The 22,612-nt window shown below is 45.6% G+C and overlaps 1 non-coding gene across 1 annotated transcript; it reads right to left on the reverse strand.

Annotated features, from left to right (window-relative positions):
- Nucleotides 1–244: 244 nt before the first annotated feature.
- Nucleotides 245–363, reverse strand: LOC145410303 (5S ribosomal RNA). Its single transcript, XR_013899263.1, has one exon. It is a non-coding gene; the product is annotated as a 5S ribosomal RNA (ribosomal RNA).
- Nucleotides 364–22,612: the final 22,249 nt, after the last annotated feature.

Below are 22,612 nucleotides of genomic sequence, written 5' to 3' on the forward strand. Positions count from 1 at the left end.
ATTGTAACAACTCCACTCAGAAATCATTATCACCAGGTAAGGATAGCTGCATCGAGACTTGCAAAAATAAGATGAACAGCACCTCAAAATGAGCAGGCAATTATAGAGAACAGAACAAACAAACAATAATCCATCCATCCATTGCCAGACGCCATGTATCCCAAATGGGGTGGCCAATGGCTTAGAGTTAAATGTTTTACAAGGAGGGGCACTAATCCTCCACCAACCCCACTTGACGTAGGGATGCCAACAGCATCTGGTGTTCCCAGGCGGTCACCCATCCAAGTACTAACCAGACCCAACGTTGCTTAACTTCGCTGATCGGATGGGAAGCGGTGTACTCAACGTGGCATGGCCGTTGGCAAGGAGCGATAAGTGATAGTACAGACAATTGTTATATTAGTAAAGAATTTCCCAGTTATTAATGAAAACAAAAAAAGTAAATCCCAAAGTAGATGTATAACTACCCGTAATAATCTGAAAGTGTGCTACTCAAACAGCAGAGTTCACGTAATAAAATGGATGAACTGCGGGCTTTAATTTGTACAGATAAAATAGACATTGCCATTATTAGTGAAACTTGAATGAATTCAGACACTCGAAATTTTTCAGCACAACATCAGATAAAAGGCTATTACAGTTTTGTGTCAAACCGTCTGGGAAGAGAGGGGGACAGGGTTGCTATTTATGTATTCATTAAACTGCGACAGTAAGGCCGACATTAAAGTAAATAGGGACACAGAAAGTGACTGGGCTGAAATTAGTAACAACAGGGAGAAACTGGTCTTAGAAGCAATTTACAAATCTCCAAAATTAAGTAATGCAGACAGTAAATACCTTTGGGAGGAAATTAGGAATGCGTCACAGCCCAGCTTAGTAATAGTTGTAGAGGATCTTAACCTGCCAAGGACAGATTGGCAAAATCAGACATGAGGTGCAGAGTTAAAGAAATTTCTAGAGTTGGTACAGGATAATTTCCTTTATCAGTATATCAGGGAGCTCACCAGAGGTAATAATGTACTAGATTTAGTTTTACCTAATAAAATGTCATTAGCGATATAGAAATTGGTGGACGATTTGGTAATTGCAATCATGAAAAAATTAAGTTCAAATTTATTTGGGATGCCTGTTCTACTGAAAACCCCTGGACCATTCCCAATTTTCATCTAGATTTCAATGGATTAAGAGCTTATAGAACCGTATTCCATGGGAGCACTAGTTACGTTAGAGAGAGTCAGGCCAGTGGGGAACCCCATGTCACAGGTGAGGGGCAGGAAATGGGTGGGAATGTGCGCCAGATCACTGGCGAAGCTCAGATCATATGTGAGGGACAGGATATAGGTGGGAGTGTAGTTCAGGTGATGAAGATTAACTCAGGTCCGGTACCAAGCAGCCGTTCGGCCATTGAGAAATATAATTAGTAAATATAATACACAGAGGCCCGGATAGATATAACCCTTCGAAACTGTTTAGGATGAATAATTTAGACCCAGGATGGTTAAACAAGACTAAAATCTCTCATAGGCCAAAGAAAAGAAATATATAGAAAAATAAAAAGTGAAGAGAAACACGTAGCCAGTACGCGATTCTGAATAGGGATATAAAGAGGGAGATACGGAAAGTAAAGCGAGGTTTTGAAATTAAGGTTGCCAGTGAATTGAAAGAAAAGCACCAGGGTTTTTACCAAATGTACCGTATGAAAAATAAAGTCAGGATTAGACCTATTAGAACAGAATCACGTAACGTTACCAGTGAAGACAAAGAAATGTGTTCTAACCTAAATAATTATTTCGTATCAGTATTTACCAAGGATAATCTAGCTGGTCCCTGAAGCAGCAAATATTTACGATGGTAACGGGGACAATATATATATATATATATATATATATATATATATATATATATATATATATATATATATATATATATATATATATATATATATATATATGGGGAAGGGAGGATAGAATCCCCCTGGGGAAGGGGGGGTAGAATACTTCCCCAGTATTCCCTGCTTGTCGTAAGAGGCAACTAAAAGGGACACTTTTATCTACATTCTTTTTGTTCTTTTTCGTTCCCTTGTACTTTGTCTGTCCAAACCCTCTGCATTTTATTTTCATTTAGTTAATTTCCTCTCTCCACTGTCTGGTTCCAGCGAGTCACTGGGATTGGCTCCAGGGTAAAATATTTTTCTGCCTAAGAAATCTTGATGAACTCTGGTTACGAAGCAATGGCCCTCAGTTCCGTGTAGCCCTTAAGTGGGCAGGGGGTGCTAAGAATCCCACGGTGTAGAAATAAGTTTATACATCCAAAGAGAACCTTAAGAATAGGAAACTGGAATGTTCGAACTCTCAATAAGGCTGGTAAAATGGAAGAACTTATTTCAGTGTTCAAGGAATACAAGATGGATATTTGTGCTCTTACAGAAACGAGGTTGCTTGGAGCTGATAAAATGAATTTGCAAGATGGTATTACTATGTTGGTTTCTGGTAGGAGTGATGGAAATCATTACCAAGGAGCAGGCTTACTGCTGAGTAGAGATGCTTGTAAGGCAGTATGTGAGTTTGAACCAATTAATGAGCGCTTGCTCATTTAAAATCTGACCATGGTAATATCAGTATGGTTGTAGGGTACACTCCGACAAATGAGGCTGCAGATGAAAATAATGAAGGATGACTTTTATGAGAAGCTGCAGGATGTAGTGAATAGAGTGGCAAGACATTAATGCGATTGTTGGCAATAATAGGGAGGGCTTTGAAGATTGAATGGGTAAAGAGGGTGTTGGTATAAGAAACGAAAATGGGGTGCGATTTGGAAGCTTTTGTTTGGCAAATGACCTTATAATTGGTGGAACTATCTTTGAGCATAGAAAAATACATAAGACTAATTGGATTTCACCATATGGTAAATATTGTAACCAGACTGACCACATTGCAAATAGCAGAAGGTATAGGAGTTATTTGCAAGATGTTTGCGTAAGGAAGGGGGCAGATATAGGTAGTGATCATCAACTTGTTGTGTCAAAGATTAAAATAAAACTTAAGAGAAACGTTAATGGTAATTATACAGAAGGTAATAATTATGATTTTGATGAGCTGAGAAGTGATGAGAACACGAGGGAAAAGTTTCGGTGGGAATGTAGGAACAGGTTTCTAGTCCTGCAGACTTTGATGGAATCTGAAGACAATGATATTAATCAAATGTGGAGAGAGGTAAAAGAGGTTTTGCATGAGAGTGCTAAGGTTGCTATTAAGAAAAAGGGAAAAGCGAGAAGGAAAAAGTGGATGTCAGATGAAACATGGAATGCAATTCAGAAAAAGAAAAAGGCGAAGTTAAGAACTGAAGAACAACATGTTGATGGCCAGGTAGTTGAAGTACTTAGAGCAAAGTACTGGAGTTTACATTCTGAAGAAGAAAAGACTCGTTAGACGTGATAAGAGGAGGCTATATGATGAAAAGGCAACAGAGACAGAAATTAAATTAAGTAAAAATGACGGTCAGAGCACAAGAGCAGAGTATCAGGCCATAAAGGAGTTAACTAGGACTGAAAAGCGAAGGAAGGAAATACCTGTACGAGATAAAAATGGTAATATGATGACTAAAGATTTGGATATAAAAGGAAGGTGGAAAGAGCATTTTGAATCTGTTCTAAATAGACCAATCCCAGCTGAATTGGACATTTTGCCAGCCGAGAGAGGTTTGCAGATAGGAACAGGAGATATAACCATGGAAAAGGTAGCAAAATCTATAAAGGAGTTAAAGAATTTTAAGGCCCCAGGAGAGGATAGAATATTTCCTGCAATGCTTAAGGTGGAAAATGATGAGTTGATGAATGCGCTTTTGAAACTTTTTAATGTGGCTTGGGATAATGGTGGAATTCCAGAAGAGTGGAAAAATGGAGTGCTTATAAAAATACCAAAAAAAGGGAGATTTCAGTATGTGTGGCAATTGGAGGGGGATAATTTTGACATCAAATCTTGTTGAACAGAATAGAGCCAGAAACTGATAAAATTTTAAGAGAAGAACAAGCGGGATTTAGAAAGGGTCGAGGTTGTAATAATCAGATTTTTATTGTAAGGCATTTAATGCAACAAGCTAATGAGATGAAAATGCCACTTAGTATGTGTTTTGTGGATTTTGAAAAGGCGTTTGATAGTGTTTCACGTGGAGCTATGTTGAAAATTATGAGATTCTATGGTATACCAGAAAAGTTTGTAAATATTATTAGAAGCCTGCATGAAGGTACTTTTTGTAAGGAAATGGTGGGTGGTCTTTGAGTGATCTATTTCAAGTTAGGTCAGGAGTGATTCAAGGAGGAGTTCTTTCGCCATTGCTGTTTGTTTTGGTTATGGATTATGTTATGAGAAAGGTTGTAAGGAGAACAGGTGCAGGAATTAACTGGAAAGAAAATGAGAAGCTGATGGATTTGGACTATGCTGATGATATTGTACTGATCTGCGGAAGTATTTACGAGATGCAGAGGGTGCTTGATTGTCTGGTGGAGGAAGGAGAAAAAGTGGGATTGGTAATAAATTGTGGAAAGACTGAAATTATTAATATGTACGTGGAGAACCAAATCGATTGTGTAATTGGGAATAATGTGGTGAAGAATGTAGAAAACTTTAAATATCTGGGAACGATTGTATCATCTAATGGATCATTAAACAATGAAATTGAGGAGAGGATTAGACAGGCTTGGCGAGCTGTTGGAATGTTGAAATCTGTTTGGAATAATAATATGCTTTCGGTACACACTAAAGTGAAAATTTACAAGTCCGTGGTTAGACCAATTTTAATTTACGGGCATGAGTCATGGTACAGTACAATTGCAACAGATCAGAAAGCATTAGGATTTGAGAGTAAAATAATGAGAAAGATTCTTGGGGTAAAGTGGCAAGACAGAGTTACAAATGAAAGAGTAAGGGATATTACGAGAGTGGAACCAGTTGATAAATATGTGAGACTGTCTCGCTGGAAGTGGCTGGGCACGTATACAGAAAAGAAGGCAGTTTAATACAGGATGTGCCAGAGTGGACTGCTAGAGGAAGAAGAGGTAGAGGTAGGCCGAGGGAAACCTGGTTGAGGACAATGAAAAGAGAAGCAGGAGAAGAGTGTTGGTGGGACCTGAAGGAGATGGCAAGAGACAAATATTGGTGGAGAGAGCTCATCGAGGCCCTATGCATCCCGTGCGGTGCCACAGGAAATGATATCTATCTATCTATCTGTCTATATATTGTAAAATTAACCATTAGTACGGAGCAAGTAATGAAAGAAATTAACAAGTTAAAACCCCAAAAATTGCCAGGTCCTGAAGATATATGGGCAAAAATTATAAAAGAAAAGAAAGGAGATTTATGTCAGCCACTTTTAACATTATTTAATGATTCTTTAATTGCAGGAGAATTTCCAGAGGCCCAGAAGACAGCAGATGTAGTGCCTATTTTTAAAAAGTGTGAAAAGTATCTGCGTTGAATCATCGTCCGATAAAAAAAGAAAAGAAAAAAAGGCAGGAGTCAATTTTGGCAAACAAAATTAGGGAACCCTTAAAAAGATTTAATCTTATAAATGAAAGTCAGAACGGATTCAGGCAAGGACGATCCTGCCTCACAAACTTGTCATTCTTCTCAGAGGTCTATGAGGCAGTAGACGGCGAGAAAGCTTACGATATTATTTATCTGGACTTTTGTAAAGCTTTTCATTGGGTCCCACGCAAAAGGTTAGGTAGAGAGACTTGAGCACATGGTATAGATGGCGATATCTTAAAATGGATAGAATCATGGCTGAAGGGACGAAAGCAGAGTACAGTAGTAATAAATGGGACTAAGTTGGATTGGGGATTAGTAACTAGCGGTGTACCACAGGGTTCAGTACTTCGTCCCTTAATATTTATTATATATATAAATGCTTGAAATATCCGCTTGGCAGAGCGAGCCTGACACCACCACCCCAGGAGGAGGGAATAGGGAGGTAACCCCCACCCCACAGGGAGACAATAGAGAGGTATTTTCTGCGTTCTGAGTGGAAACGACATATCCCCTGTGACCCGACGCCCCTCTTCCACACAGCCGGACCACCAGGCAGTATTCAATTTGAGTGTGCTACACTCCGACGAAGAGAGAACTCGCCAGAATCGAGGAGGGACTTGCAACAGCCAAGTCCCAAGCAGGCCCTCAGACGCAGTGTCCTCCGGATCTGCCTCTAGAAGAGGAGGGGACTCCACCGGAGCCTCACGTCCTGCTATACCCCAGGGGAGTAGCAGCATAGTAGTGTCCTCCGGATCTACTGTAGGAGAAGCGACCACCGGTTCTCCTCCTTCTGCCACCCACCTCCTGGAGCCAGCATGTCGGCACGTCCTCCAGACGACCTTCGCTGGAATTCCCCAGGAGGGTGCAGGCCCAGGGGTAGTATCCACCGGATCTACCTCCGGGGAGGCAGACCACCGGTCATCACGCTGCTGCACCATCCCCCGATGGCAGGAAGGCAGAGTCCACTGGACCTGCGGCACCCGCCAGGAGACCCTACGGGCCTTCCCCTCCGGTCGTTCCCAGGACAAGCGGTTGCCTGGAGGAGTATCCACCAGATCTCCTTTGGCTGCTATCCCGGACAAGAGCCTCCTCCCCTAGGCAAGGCCACAGACCCCGGCACCGATGAGCTGCCCCTGCCACCTGCCGCAGCTGTCGGACTCCCCCCAGCGCAGGCTTTCCGCAGCCATCCCCTGACGGCCTCCTCCCCTAGGCGAGACCGCAGCTCCACAGAGGCGCCGATAGTCCCACAGCCAACCCTTGGCCCGGACCTGGTCAGGTCTGCCCCCAGGACACCCACCACAATGACGGGCAGGCGCCATGCTGCACGCATCCTGACCCTGTTCGGCCTTAGTCCTGAGGGCTACTCCTCTCCCAGGGCCCCCACCAGGAAAGGGCTGCCCACCACTCTGCCCTTCAGCTCAACTCAGACACATGGTGACCCCGACAATGACTCCCACTGGGAGTGCACTCCTGACGGCCTGCCCCCTACTCCTGGCCACCAGCATACTGGACCCAGGCACACCCTAGCACCACTCGCCACCTGTACCTGTGAGTAGAAGTACTCTAGACTGTTACTACATCCCCTGTCAGTGTTTCCTCCTGTGTGAAAGAATACGCCCCATGTAAAGTAATTCCCCCCAGTACCCTTAGTGATATCCTGGCCCCAACATATAGTGAATTGTAGACCCAGTACAGAATCTATACTGAGTGCTAGCACTGGTACATGGGCACCAGGCCCCGGCTGCCTCACGTGTGTTTCCCCCCCTCCCCGTGCAATACAAGTTAATTCTATAGACATATAAGTGTTGTCTCTGACTTACGGGTTGTTGTATGCAATACATACCCCATAGTGATATTCCGTCTGTGTCATGTGAGTGTCCTAAGGGTAATACTCTGTGCATCCATGTCACGTGAGAACACTGTGGAATAGTGTCACCTCCCGTCCATGTCACGTGAGTGTATAGCAAGTGATAGAGTCCTGCGTCCCATGTCACACGAGTGTAACATAAGACAGCCTATATCCCGCCCATGTCACGCAAGTGTGTTATAGGTGATATAACACTGCGTGTAAGTCATAGTTTGGGCATATGGAGAGAATGGATAATGAGCAATTGGTGAAAAAGATAACTAGATCTGATGTGAGAGGTGTAAGGCTGAGAGGAAGACCACGAATAGGATAGATGGACAGTGTGAAGAGAGCGCTGGATGCGAGAGGGATGTCTGTTGAGCAAGGAAGAGTGGCTGTGCGTGACAGAAATAAATGGAGAGAAATTGTGAATGAATAAGTGATGACGCAGCCCTGAGGGGATATTCTCCCGCATTTGGTCTGATCAGCTAGTCAGGTCAGGTGCGGGTAAGGGGATGGGTGTATTATGATGTGGCAGGGGTAAACCAGTTCTGCTGTCGGGCCCTGCTGCGGATGTCACTGATTGCATTGTGCAGTTGACCCTTGTGCGGTGTGGTGCGGTGAGGATCTGTCCGTTCTCCCCTTTGAGGCTAAGATGCAAATAAATGTGTTTGAATGGATGAGTAAATGGAGAGTGAGTCGTCCTGTCTCGGCTACCTCCCTTTCCTTGGGGGAAGCAGCCTAGGTATATAGATAGATAGATAGATAGTGTAAGTCATGTGAGTGTGTTGTGAAGTGAGATAATATCTCCGTCCCTGTCACGTGCATGTGTTCATATCGAGATAGACTGTGTTAGAGGTTCTACTGTGTCCTCATCTCTGTATGTATTCTAGTGAGACTTATCCAGTGTGTTGTAAGTGCCATATGTGTATTGTATCGTGGAAATATTTATTGTACGTGTGAAATGTATTACTCTGTATTGGTTAATATATCTGTACTGAATAGGCTTGGTCACGTACTGTTGTGTATAACGTTGTTAACAGTCTTTGTATTTTGTTCTGTGCTTAATACACGTATGCCTTTGATCAGTTGGTGTTTGGGCTTCCTCTCCTTGTCTGCATATTCTGGCCCAGTCTAGAACAAGGAACCCAAGGCCTGCACTGTATCTGAACCTGAAGAGTCGGGGTCAGAATATGCTGCATAACAATGCTGTAGACTTGGGGATCGCTAGTAGTATTAGCAAATTTGCTGCTGACACAAAAATAGGGTGTATCATCAACTCAACTGAAGATTGCCTTAACTTACGAAAGGACCTTAACATATTGTCCACCTGGTCTAAAAATTGGCAAATACAATTTAACGTTGAAAAATGTAAAGTACTCAGTGTAGGCAAGACCAATGGAGATACTAAATACAACTTAGACAACAAAGAAATAAGTAAATTGGAATGCGAGAGGGATCTAAGAGTTATTGTTAGTAAAGACCTCAAACCAAGGCAACAGTGTATTAATGCAAGAAATAAACAAATGGGACCCTAGGATTTATTTCGTGAAATGTGAGCTATAGGACATCTAATGTAATATTGCAACTTTATCTAGCAATAGTAAGGTAATATTTGGACTATGCAGTTCAATTTTTGTGTCTGTACTACCAAATGGATATAAATTCCTTAGAAAATGTACAGAGAAGAATGACAAAAATGATACATTATGTTCAGAACATTGCATATGAAGTCAGATTAAAAAGACTAAATCTGTACTCACTAGAAAGGCATAGAGTAAGGAGAGACTTAATAGCTGTGTTTAACCCGCCATGTGTCCATGATGTATATGTACGTCGGGCCCTGCATGTGCACAAAATGCCAGTGTGGAGACAACGGAAACAGTGTCATCGTCGCCCTCAGTTGCCTCCATGTCATTGTAAGAACCATCGATTCACTGAGATTAATTCTTTACCAAACAGGTGCGGCCTTTCCATATTTTGTGCTGAAATGAGTCTTTCACAGGTTACTTGTTCTTATTCCTGGATTACCACAGTTCTTGGGCATTTTTATAAACTTACCTCTGAAAGCTATAAATGATGATTAAGAATGCATGACACACTGACTCATCCAGTTGGAGCGGTGGGTGGTAAATAATGTGGCCAGTTGAAGAGATCGTTGGTACACAGTGCCACAGATGACCTGCCTGCTTCCTTAAATACCCCAAAATAGGTATATAGGGATACCCCGGTTTAATGATGCAATTGGTTAGGTAAAAACCCATCGTTAGGTGAGGTGTCATATATCAAGAGTAGCTTTAACCCGAGGCATCCCGTCGACGTATGGGTACGTTGCAACATTATGTAACTGCCAGTCCCAACGATGTACTGGTATGTCGCACAATTGCAAGGTTCATAATTTGCACAATTTTCAATTTTCGCGTGTGATTTTTGGTACGTATACACGGGACACCTTCCTCTATTCCTCTACAAGATACCAGGGAGGGACAATGCCTTACACCACATAACCTCCCCCCCCCCGCATGCCATTGTCTTGGCAATTCACCTGTTACCAGTGACCTGGTCAATAAAGACATTCAGGGCCAGAGTAATTCTCCAATCGATGACAATGTGGAGGACAAAGTTTACATAGCATTAGAGGAAGAAACAGTCAGAAATGATGATCAGGTAATGTTGCCAAAAAAAGGTCAGGTATGTTGATGAGTTAGTGAGTGAAACAATGCTTATAATGCCTATATTACGGTTTGAAAACCAATATACTCTCATACTACATATGAATTCGTACCAAATGAATAAATAAATACCGTTTATGAGTGGTGTGGAATAGTTACCCTCCCATAAAACTCGTTTTCTTTGGAGCCAGCCTGATAGAAAACCCAGTAAGGTAAGGAGGTACTGCTACCTGTATCGAGTATTTTAAACCTCAGGTGAGCGATTTCTCTATGAATTTTCGATGTTTCTCACCAAAAGTGGAGGTTTTAGCAAAAAAAAAAAAAAAAAAAAGAAAGAAAATACCTCGGGATTGGGGGGTATCGGAGGTGCGAAATCAGTCGGGACGTGACGGGTTAACACATAAAGTAATGGGATGCGTTTTTCAGCCTTGGGTTCCCCCCCAACCAAATCCAAAACCCACCCATATGAGCCTAAAAACAAGTTTAAAACCAGTCTAAATGGCCTATCTGTCTATCTATCGCCAGACACCTTAATCCTGTATGGGGTGGCCACAAACAAATCGTCTCCACATCGCCCTGTCCCAAGCTATTTCACTGCCCTGCTCCCAACTCACACCTCCCTCTCTCATATACCTCTCCACTCCATCCTTCCAAATTCCTCATCCACTCTCTTCCTACTCTTTTCACCTCTCTCTTCCTTTCTACATATAACCCTCTCTTCCGTCTCTCAACTTCTTCCATGCCCCTATTTCTCATCCATTCGTTGTATGCTTTCTTCTTTTGTGCTACAGCCTGTCTCACCTCTTCATTCCACCATGCTGTTCCTTCCACCCCCTTCTGTCTTCTCTTCATCCCACACACCACATCACATGCTGCACATATTTCTTCTGTGAATATCTTGCACACACCTTCCACGTCCCCCATCTGCTCCAATTCATATTTACCCAATCGTTCCTTCACTTCTCTCCTATATTCTGCCTTCTTCTCATCCCCTTGTAACCTTTCCACTCTCCTTGCAACTACTCCTTCCTCCTGTCCTTCCCTTCTTCTATTTCTCCATCTTTCTTGGATCTTGATTCTGTCCACCACCAAGTAGTGGTCAGAAAGTCCACTCTCCCAACCTCTATAAGCTCTTGCATCCATTACACATCTTTGCATCCTTTCATCCACACACACATAATCAATCATTGCCTTCCTTTCATTCAGTTCACCACCCACCCTTCTCATCACTCGCCATGTATACCTGTGGATCATTTTGTGCCTGAAGAGGAGATTGGCTATCACCAACCCCCTCCCGGCACAAATGCCCACTAACACACTGCCATTCTCATCTGTCTCAACATGCACACCCCACTCACCAACTGTTCCATCCACCTTCACATTCCCTACTTTACCATTCATACCACCAGTCAAAAACACTCTCTCATTTCTTACAAACTTTTCCATGCACACTTCTACAATTGTCCAGAGCTCTTCTCTCACTCTACTTGCACGATCTTGCGTTGGCGCATACACGCACACAATCGCCCACATTTGTATTCCAACTTTCAATAGCTGTAAAAGTAGCTAACCTAAGCCTAACACCTGTAAATAACTCACTAAAACCAACAACTAAAATCTGAAAATCGTCAAATATAAGTCAGGAAAATATCAAGCTTAGTAAACTGTACCCCAAAATGACAATGTTCACCCCACCTATGGCTGAAACACATTAATCTAAGTCTAAAAACAGTTAACCCGTACAATCTCGCCGTCGGCATGGTGCCGACAGTACAAAAGTCTCGATTAATCCCAGCGATGTGATGGTGCTGACAGCAAAATTCGAGCATTGTAGCGCATCTCAAACTGCTTCAATCTAGCTATTTTTTTTTGCTAAAGAGTAGGTTAATGTATTGGCAATACTCTGTCCAAGCAGCTGTAGTACTGAGTTTGATTCTGAATGGCTGGGTAACATCAGTTTGCCACTGTCTGTCATAGCATCAGAATGTTGCGAAAACCACACCATTTTTCCGCCTCATTGGGCTGGAGGAGGCTGTTGAAATTGTCACGTGGACCATTCTGTCCCTTCATTTAGTGATTCTTCAGAAGAGGAAGAACTGGATGACTTCTGGGGAGGAATATCAGCCAGTGGGGAAGGATATTGAGAACAGGGAATCCCCCATTCTCCTCCCCTGTTCTCGCTCATCCTGCCCAGTTGGGTTGGAAAACGTCACTAATGGCTTGGGAAACTGGGCTAAAAACACAACAGATGGCCATCCTGCTCTTATTTCTCCTATAAGGAGTACTTTTTTTTGCTTTTCCTTGATTTATATGTCCTTTTGGGTTGTTTTATACAATAAAATTTTTTTCTGTTTTTGGTCCAGGATTGGGTGGGTATAAAATTGCTAAAATGCCTGGAAGGGTACGGGTTAAATCAACCTAAACGCACAATTTGTCTAAAATATCAAAATCGGTCAAAAAAATCAAAACTCATTGTTAAACCGGGTTTGGCCATTGTTAGGCAGAGTATGGTGGTATTTCTATCCCCATCGTTAAGCCAGGGTATCACATCTAGGGGTATCGTATATCGAGGTATACCTATATTTTGTTTTTTTCCGCCCACTTCTTGATGTTACAATTCAACAGTTAACTGTGTCGCATATGTACCAGAATGACTTGAGATCGTGAGTTTGTTACAATATGGGTGAAATCGCTGCACCTGTTTGGTAGACTTATCTAGTTGAGCCCATGATGGCGGGCAACTCTGGCTTTCTTCTTACCACTGTTAATCTTCCTTATTACATCTGTCTTTTAGTTGTAAGTTAACGTTGACTTCTCTTTCTTTGAAGAAGTTGTAGGCTTATGATGGTAACACTGGGCAGGCAGAGGAAGCATGGGGGGAAAAAAAATCCTCTTGTAAACTACACCGGAACCACATGCTAACAACGGGGAGGAGACAATGCACTGAGCCCGGTGCCGGGGCGTCAAGCGCAGGTCCTTCGTGTTTGGCATGAAAGGGAAGCACTGTGATTGGCTTGTAAAAGTCCTCTCATTCGATACCTGGTCTTATGGTATTTCTGGTCTTGGCGGTTTTCATAAATAGTCCCATCACGAAGTTCTCTGCTCTTCCAGCACATATTGTGAGCCGATTGGCAACTGCAACAGGGTTGCCAACTTGCTGCCGGTACCCATGCTGGTACCCACGCCATGCACCCACAGTTGTCAATTTGGGACTGTTGGCACTAGATCTAGTGCTTTTCATAATAATTTAGTGCCAATAAATATTACATTTTCTTCTATATCTAGCGTGTTTTGAAGTCCAGTTTAGAGTGAAAGTTTGAACAGTTCACCTATAGCTTAGCACATTTTAAAGCTGAGCTTAGCGCTTTTGAAGATATCTCCTTCCCACACTGAATGCGCCGTCGGCCATCATGAATCGTACATGTCACTTTGTGAGTGAGATTTTTTCAGAAGTTTGGAAATTTTGTCATGCTATTTGATGATATCCTCTTGTTCGTGTGTTGCACTATGGCCTCTACTTGTGGAAACCTACTGGTGTTGTGAAAATAATGCACCCATGAGGTGCTGACTATCACCAATAAGATTGAAATGTTGAAAAAATTGGAGGAGGGTGTTCCTAGGAAGAAGACAATGGAGTCTCGTGTGAGCTCTTCCACTATATACGACCCTAAGAAACAGAAGGCCAATTTAGTGCTTAGGGTTGACCAATAATACTTGCTAAACACTGTGATTGCATTAGGGTGACCGACCATGATTGCTAGAAACTTTTTAGCAGGTTTTCTTGGTCATCCGGCAGTTTCTGCTCTTTCAGCACCTGCTTGGTCCCGAAGATGCTGAATGAGAGGACTTTTACTGGAGTAAGTGCTGTGCTTGAATATAACTGGTTTAGAATTGCTAAAATGCCGGGTTTGGGCTCTGAAAACAACACGACGCCCCCAGAAAGAGCCCACGGAGAGGTAGACAGCGTGCGGTCCAGCTCCATGCGAGAGACATAAGTCCGCCCGGGCCGCGCACCCCTATGACCCACAACTTGCCCTCCGCCACCATAGCAGCAAACCGCAACTATCTTGTGGGCGACCCGACCCTCGACAACCACGGGGTGGAGCTGTTATTCCAGCTCCAGTCAGCACCCCTGAGATGGCCAGTAGCTGCTCAACCCTCCTACAGGAGACGGTCTGCAGCCGCTCTGGAGGCAAACAGGAGACAGCCTGCAGCCGCTCCAGAGGCAAACAGGAGATGGCCTATAGCCGCTCCCGCCTTCGTCAGGAGATGGCCTGTAACCGCTTTGAAGGTGCCCCTCGAGAGACGGCCTGTAGTTGCTCAACCCTCCTGCAGGAGACGGCCTGTAGCCGCTCTGAAGGTGCCCCTGAGTCGGCCTATAGCCGTTCCCCCTCCCAGGCCAAGGCCAGTATCCGGGCCTTAGTGACGGCCTGTGCCCCCAGAGGGCCACGGCCAGTAGCCGGACCCTATGGCAGGAGACGGCCGGTAGCCACTCCTCCGTCAGGTGCTGACTCCTGTTCACCAACCAATGACTCAGAGGGATACCCCAGCCTGGAGGAGTACTGGAGAGGTCCCATGACTTCTACTAGGCTCTTCTCCCTGCAGCCGGATCTGGAGAGGACTCACATGCCTGACGGACCCCGACATAGGCTGACACCGCAGCCCCCTCCTGATGGCATCTCCGAACACCGGGGACAGTAGCCCTCGAGACCGCCCCCAGGACCCCCAGGCGGGACCTCCCTACACCCAGACGCCGGAGATCTTCGTCCACCATCAGGAGCCTGAGCAAGAAGTTCAGGCAGTAATTCAGCCCCAGCCCCGAGGGCTGTACTCCTGCCCCAAGCCCCGAAAGCGCAGGACCCTTCATCACCCGCAGCCCCGAACAAGAGAGGACGCCCCTACGCGTGATCCCATGGCCCCTGAACACAGAGGCCCCCGGCAGAACCCAGCCCCATCAGTAGTGAGGCTGGATCACCTCTGCCGCCCTTACCTGACCGCCACGACGCCCAGACCCAAAAGGAGTGACAGTGAAAGCACAGTGTCCGTGACTTAGTGACGTGAAGACAGAGCAGTGAATTAACCATATAAAGGAAGTCAGTGAGAGAAGCACCAATGACAATCTAAAAATGGTGGAGTAAATAAAAGTGACAGTGAAACCGTGAACACGGCCAAGCAGTGAAATACAGGTTTATTACAGTGAGTACGCTACCATCAAATAAAGCCACATCATACTAAAATCATACACAGACCCCAGTGTTAAAGTAATTGAAATGCTTGGCTTACAAGATAGTGTCCCTGAAAACAAGGTGAGAGAAGAACAGCATAGTGCCCCCAGAAACACACCGACACCCCTACCCGGACCCCATGGAGTAGCTGCACCCACACTAGGGGATCCAATGCGTCAATGGCATAAGGCAGCCCGGGCTGTGCGCCCTTATAACACCCAACCGTCGCACCGCCATCCTAGCAGGAGGAGGACACTACCTTCGAGGAGTGGGATTGCCGAATCAGCCTGGTGTGGAGTTCCTAACAGCGCCTCTCTGGAGAAGGCTAACTGCCGCTCCCGCCTTCGTCAGTTGGCCAAGCGTCGCACTGGAGGTGTTTCCCTCGAGATGGCCTACTGCCGCTCCTCCCTCCTGCCGGAGACGGCCTATTGCCGCTCTGAAGGCGCTGCCCCTGAGATGGCCTATTGCCGCTCTGAAGGCGCTGCCCCTGAGACGGCCTATTGCCGCTCTGAAGGCGCTGCCCCTGAGACGGCCTATTGCCGCTCCTCCCTCCTGCCGAAGGAGACGGCCTACTGCCACTCTGAAGGCGCTGCCCCTGAGAAGGCCTATTGCCGCTCCTCCCTCCTGCCGAAGGAGATGGCCTACTGCCGCTCTGATGGCACTGCCCCTGAGACGGCCTATTGCCGCTCCTCCCTCCTGCCGAAGGAGACGGCCTACTGCCGCTCTGAAGGCGCTGCCCCTGAGACGGCCGATTGCCGCTCCTCCCTCCTGCCGAAGGAGACGGCCTACTGCTGCTCTGAAGGCGCTGCCCCTGAGAAGGCCGATTGCCGCTCTTCCCTCCTGCCGAAGGAGACGGCCTACTGCCGCTCTGAAGGCGCTGCCCCTGAGATGGCCGATTGCCGCTCTTCCCTCCTGCCGAAGGAGACGGCCTACTGCCGCTCTGAAGGCGCTGCCCCTGAGATGGCCGATTGCCGCTCTTCCCTCCTGCCGAAGGAGACGGCCTACTGCCGCTCTGAAGGTGCTGCCCCTGAGACGGCCGATTGCCGCTCCTCCCTCCTGCCGAAGGAGACGGCCTACTGCTGCTCTGAAGGTGCTGCCCCTGAGACGGCCGATTGCCGCTCCTCCCTCCTGCCGAAGGAGTCGGCCAATTGCCGCACCGAAGGCACAGCCCCTGAGACGGCCTACTGCCACTCCCCCCTCCTGCAGAAGAGGACGGCCTACTGTCGCTCAAGAGGTGACCAGAGGCGCGCTGACTCCCCCACACAGGCCACAGCCAATTGCCAGGCCTTGGCGCCATATAGTTGCGCCACTGGGCATCCATGGCCAATTGCCGGGCCCCACAGCCAAAAGGAGGTGTTGTCATCGCCCCTGCATGAGGCAGGTGCCCGGCCCCCCAGCACCAGAGAGACCCCGCGAGGCCTAACGGCTTCCCCTGGCCTCCGGTTTCTACGCTTGGCCCTGGAGAAGACCCACCTGACGGACCCTAGTGCAGGACGGTGCCGCAGCCCCTCTCTTACGGCGACCCTCGATTCTGGGGACCGCAGTCCTCAGTCCCTCCAGGCCCTCCCCAGGACACCCGGGCGTGACCTCTCCATGCTCAAGAGATGGCGTAAGACCTACACCTCCGGCCGAAACCTGAGCCAGTGATTCCTGGACCTGTTTGGCCCCAGCCCTGAGGGCCACATCCCTAAACCTAGCCCAGAGACTGCGGGCTTCTGTGCCACCTGCAGCCCTGGACGAGAGAGGATGCCCCTGCGAGCCATCCCGTGCCCCCTTGGCGGTGCCCTTAGTCCGGCAGAATAGACTCCGGCGTGTCTCCCCGCCGCCCCCACGACACGAGTGAATTATGTTAAGTGCGGTGTTGCCCCAGAACTAGCGAAGTGAAATTATGTTGTGACGTTGCCCTAGAAAAGAGGTTACAGTGATACAGTGACTTAATGTATGTCAAATATCGGGGTGAGTGAAATCACGGGCGGATGAGTAAGAACGAGTACAGTGAATCCGACTCACAAGTGACGCCCTTGTAGAAAACCAGGGGCTGCGTTTCAACAGGCCTTAGCGCCCCAGAGCGGACCAGGGGGTAGTGGGGGTAGCAGTGAAACCACCAAATACTTGGAGCGCGAATTCGCTTTTACACTAGATATCCTTCTTTCAGAATACTTAGCAGTTATGTATATTTGATCATTACTAACAACAGTATTAATGTTACATGAATATTTGTCAGCAAAATATAATTGTAAATGCATATTGCCGAAATACTTTGGAAATATTTAAGCCGTAATGAAGAACCATAACAAATCCCGCCTTCGTCACAGCTGCTTCCTCTTGTAATTTCCTCCGATTTTGAAGACGAAATGAACCCAGCAGTGGAAGACTACAGTGGAACAAGATGACTTTGGTAGATATGATCATTGTGCAGAGGTGAGGAGGTACTTCATGGAAGTATGATTTTTGCGGGAATGAATGAAAACAAACCCTCAGTCCGTACTCTTTAGATTCGCATAGCCTTTACTTTCATTAAGCCGAAAATCAATACTTAATTGAAATGAAGAGGGTATTGTACCAAATCTTTTCATTTATGACACGTTAGTATTCAAAATCCGTTCACTCTTCCAAATTACACAGAATAATACCCTGGCATAGAGAGTTCTGTTATCCTATACACGACTGTGATCTAAACCATGTACAGCTGTCAGATGTCGCCAGACCCACCTCATCAAATAGTTCCAATCGCGACGGAGGCCGCGACAACCCCCCCTTCACCCCCCACACTTTCGCTCTCGAAAGCGCCGTCACGTTCCGTGGCGCTCCAGCTGTTGAAACGCAGCCTTCCCCCGAGGAATCCTCAGTAGTGAAAATATACCCAGAAATGTAGTGAAATGTTACCAGAAAATAATAGAGAAAGTGAGAATAATATCCTCCCGTTTATATTACCATAAACACAGTGAATATCCAGTGTCCCTCTACTCCCTCGCTTCCTAAATAATCTCCTCCCAGCAGGTGACGTAACGTAAACAAGAGATAGAATCAAATGTCAAAACCCCTTTGCTATCAGGTGATACTAAGTTTGAATTAATAATACTTACTCTCTCCCAATATTACTATAACTCTGTTCCGGTCCGTCACGACTCCTTCCCCCTCCCCCCCCCACCGTGTGAGCTCTCTCTCCCCGCGCTCCCGTGTTCCCTGTATACCTGTACACTAGACTTTCTGTATTGGCAACAGTATTAGTTAAGCCAGTATCCTGCAAGATACTAATATCCTAGTTAAGGTTTTATTTCTGTGTCATATATTGTGTTGTAATATCTGCCGCTTTTGTCCTGTGTCTAACTGTGGTAATATACGTGTAAAAGGTTATTGCCTGAAGTTTTTGTGTCCTGCCTCTCTTTCATTGCACTAAGCTCCGTTCTCGAAAGAGGACCCCGCTACACGTTATGTGCTTTAGGACCGAGGAGTCGGGCCTTTTTCACCTAGCATTACAGTAATAATTACCAACAGTGAAATAGTACCACCCACTCCACCAATATATAAAACTTGGACTTCCTGCAATAATAGTATATAAACCTTTGCCCTAAGTGCTATTTATCTTATGTGACCTTGACCTGAGTAGTATCCTGCTCGATAGTAATAACCCATATTTAGGCCTAAGAATTATAACTGTCCAGTGTATCTGTATTCCTGACATCTACCCGTTCCACTGTAGAATTTAGTAATACACATGTAAGGTTGTTGCCTTGAGTTTTTATGTCCTGCCTCTTTCCTATTTGTCTAAGCTCCGGTCTAGAAAGAGAACCCAGCTACACACTAGGTGCTAGAGGGACGGGAAGCCGACCCTAAAACACCTAGCATTACACTGGTGGACAGTGGTGGTCCTTGACCCGGGCATACGATAGAGGTAATCAGGAAATATCGGAAAAATGGCAACCAAACCGCATGTGCAGTTACCTAAATTCGACCCTGAACAGTATGATATTCACACATACCTGGCAATTATTAAACATTTGCTAGATATCGGGTTTGAGGTTGACAAGCAAAAAATTGCAGTCACACTCCCGCTACTGGGCAAAGTGGCAGCGAATGTAGCACCCAAGATCGTTCCAGGGCTCACCTGGCAGAATTTCATGAAACTCGTGATTCAAGCCATCACTCCATCACTAGGTAAAGTGGTGGCGGTCTCAACTGGATAGCGTAACCTTTGATGGCAATTTGGATGATACCCTATCCAGGCTAGACGCCTGGTCACCACTGCCTACCCGGAGGCAGATGACGAAACCCGGGAACAACTCATGTTTCACACACTTATCAGGATCCTCCCCAGTTTCATCAAAAAACATTTTATCATACATGACCCTACGGGAGACCTGGATAAAGTTATCAAAGTAATGAGGCGCCTTCTAGCCATCCACTTTACCCCTCAACACATCGGCGCAATCGATCAGTTTCCCATGGACATCATAGTGATTGACCCGTGGGAATTTTCTGCTTGTAGCCACGAATGCCCCATTCACGACATCCGCAAGCAGCTAAAAGCTATCTGGCGCAGCAGAACGACCCGAGGGCGCCTACAAGCCACCCCACCATACGTCAATTGCCCTGCGCACAGAAGGCACCCACCACCGCCCCCGCACCCCCCTATCCCAGCAGGGGCCACCCCACATCCCCCCCCAGTCTACGACAGGGGGAAACAACACGTCTCCTTTCACTCTCCTCCCTCTATCTCTTCTCTTTTACCCTCCTCTTTCTCTGAACCACCCTCACCCACCTCCTCTTTCTCTTTCACCTCCCCTACCCTGTCACGAATCAAATTCACGACATTTCCCTTTTGTGAGAAGCCACGAACTATTAGTGGAAAACTCACTGTGTATCGCTCAGTTAACCGTTTCTCTCTCCATTTCGGGGTATACTTTTCAAAACATTCATCACTGTTTCAAAAGTGACTGATTTAATGCACGTCACTAAGTGCTCTACTGAGCGATACTATTGTTTCTTTATTGTTCGCCCCTGCTTGCCTCGACCGTTAGAAAAATGCGGCCTAGTGCTCCGCTTTTGTTTCCCACGACTTATTCAGTCCAGTGTTTGCTCTGACGGAGAGAGGTTCTGTGCTCCAGAAGTGCGAGAGAAGAGGTCACTAGCACCCAGAGTCCACTGAGTACAGTTTCTCCAAGCTCCCACCCCTTGGTGATACACAGCATTCATCGACCAGTATTTCCTTTTTGTATTTTCCTAGGTTTAAGAGTTTAATTAAGGTGTTTTTCCTAGCCGTAAGAATTTAGCTCGTGTGTGAGTGAGTGAGTGCGGTCTCATCAATTTGATTTGAAATGTAACGTTAAATTTATTTTTGTAATCAATAAATTTAACAGTTCTTTTCCTTGAGCCCAATGTAATGTAAACTCTTGTTTCATTTCTCCACAATTAAGCTTATTTTCCATATAGCTCCTAGCTTGCATAAACGTTTTGCTATTCATAACTGGTACTTAGGCCAGTCTTGTGTATTAAATTTAAAATCCGTTGTGCCTCCTAGGAGTTAAGCACCAACAAGAACCTGATATTGTTATTAGTATTAGTTATTTATTGTCAGGGGTGAAGTAACTTTCTCCAGAGGCTACAGTACAAATAACAGCAATTGAGTGATTAGTCTCTGCCGTGTACTGTCGAGAAAGTTTATAAATTCTCGTTCTTAGAGAATCGTGCGAAGCAAGCTAGCGTAAAGTAATCGTTGCTTGATTTAGTAAGACAATCATTGTCCCTGCTCTTCAATATTACTGGACATTATTATCAATTAAATAATAATAAGCATTTATTTTAAAAACACCGTGATATAAAAAAAAAAAAAAACATGACAATTGGCGACCTCATTCCAGGATATTAGCTCCTAGCTCTAAAGCTATTCACGAGATAGTGCTCACTCGTTCATATTTAGGTATTTATATTTAAAGTTTATAGGCACAAGTTTACTGGTGTTTACCATTAATTTAGCAAGTGAATTTTTGCTTTATCAATCCATAGAGTACTTAACTCTAGTTTATTCTTGGTAACGCCAGACGATTTTATTCGCTCCTGGGAAGTCGCCGTACCCATTGTGTTTATTATTGAGTCTTCCCAGTCATTTGCATTTTTGCTCTAATCTTTGCCAGTTATCTAGATAAGACTGGTCACCACTAGCTTGTGTCTGTACTCTTTACTTGTGTTTATTAGTATTCGTTTGCGAAGCAGTCAGTACTCAGTTTCGTTTGCTTAATAAGCTAGCATCATGGCAGCCAGTGCTTATGTACAGGAAGCCAAAGATATGGGTCTCACAGACCCAGAGAAAATACAGAGTTACGTTCTCTCACGGTTTAATTACGAGCAAGAACGTGAGAAAGATGCTCGTGAAGAGCGTAGAATCCAACGCGAATACGAGCGTGAACAACATGAACGTGAGCGAGAACAACGCGAATACGAGCACGAACAACATGAACGTGAGCGAGAACAGCGCGAATACGAGTGAGAACAGCGCGAAACGAGCAGAAACAACATGAGCTCGAGTTAGAAAAAGAGCGACAACAGCGCGAACACGAGCAAAAACTACGCGAACTCGAACTAGTACAAGAGCAAGAACAGCGCGAATACGAGCGTGAACAACGAGACAGAGAACGAGAACACGAACGTGCCGGGCGAGAAGCATGCGAAAAACATGAACTTGAAGTGCTGAAGCTCAAGCGAGATTCCTTGGCTTCAGACACATCTGGTGCAGTTAATCCAAGCTCCACTAGCGCTCTTCCTACACATGTCCTGGCGACCCCACGCATCAAGCTTCCTTCATACAAGGAAAGCGAGCGAATCGAGCCGTACATAGCTCGTTTTGAGGACATGGCAGACATGTATCAACTGGATGAGGCAGCTAAGTGGATCCAATTTCTTAGTTTATTTGAGGGCCCTGCCCTCGATATTCTCCACAGAATTCGTGGAGACAATCTCACGTATGAGATGATGAAAGCTGCACTCATTAAGGCGTATGGTCTCACAGTAGACGATGCCAAAGTTCAGTTCATGCGAGCTCGTCTCCAAGACAAGGAGACAGCTGTTCAGTTCCTTGATCGTCTCACTGCTTACTTAAATGAGTGGATGGAGAAAGATGAAACTCCTTCCACGCGTGAGGGGATAATTGACCTTATGCTGCGTACACAGCTAGAGAGGTCGTGGCCTGCTGAGCTCATAGCACAGCTTAAGATCTGCCAGGTGAAAGATGCCAGCCAAATGGCAGAAAAGGCTGACGCATTCTTTACTGCATACGGGTATCAAACTCGTAAGCAAAACACCTGGAACAGAAAACCTGATAAATTTGGGAAATCGTCTCAGACTGAA

The sequence above is a fragment of the Coenobita brevimanus genome, chromosome 84, assembly GCF_032717465.1.
Source record: "Coenobita brevimanus isolate Jiangsu-jjx chromosome 84, ASM3271746v2, whole genome shotgun sequence".
Taxonomy (NCBI): Eukaryota; Metazoa; Arthropoda; class Malacostraca; order Decapoda; family Coenobitidae; genus Coenobita; species Coenobita brevimanus.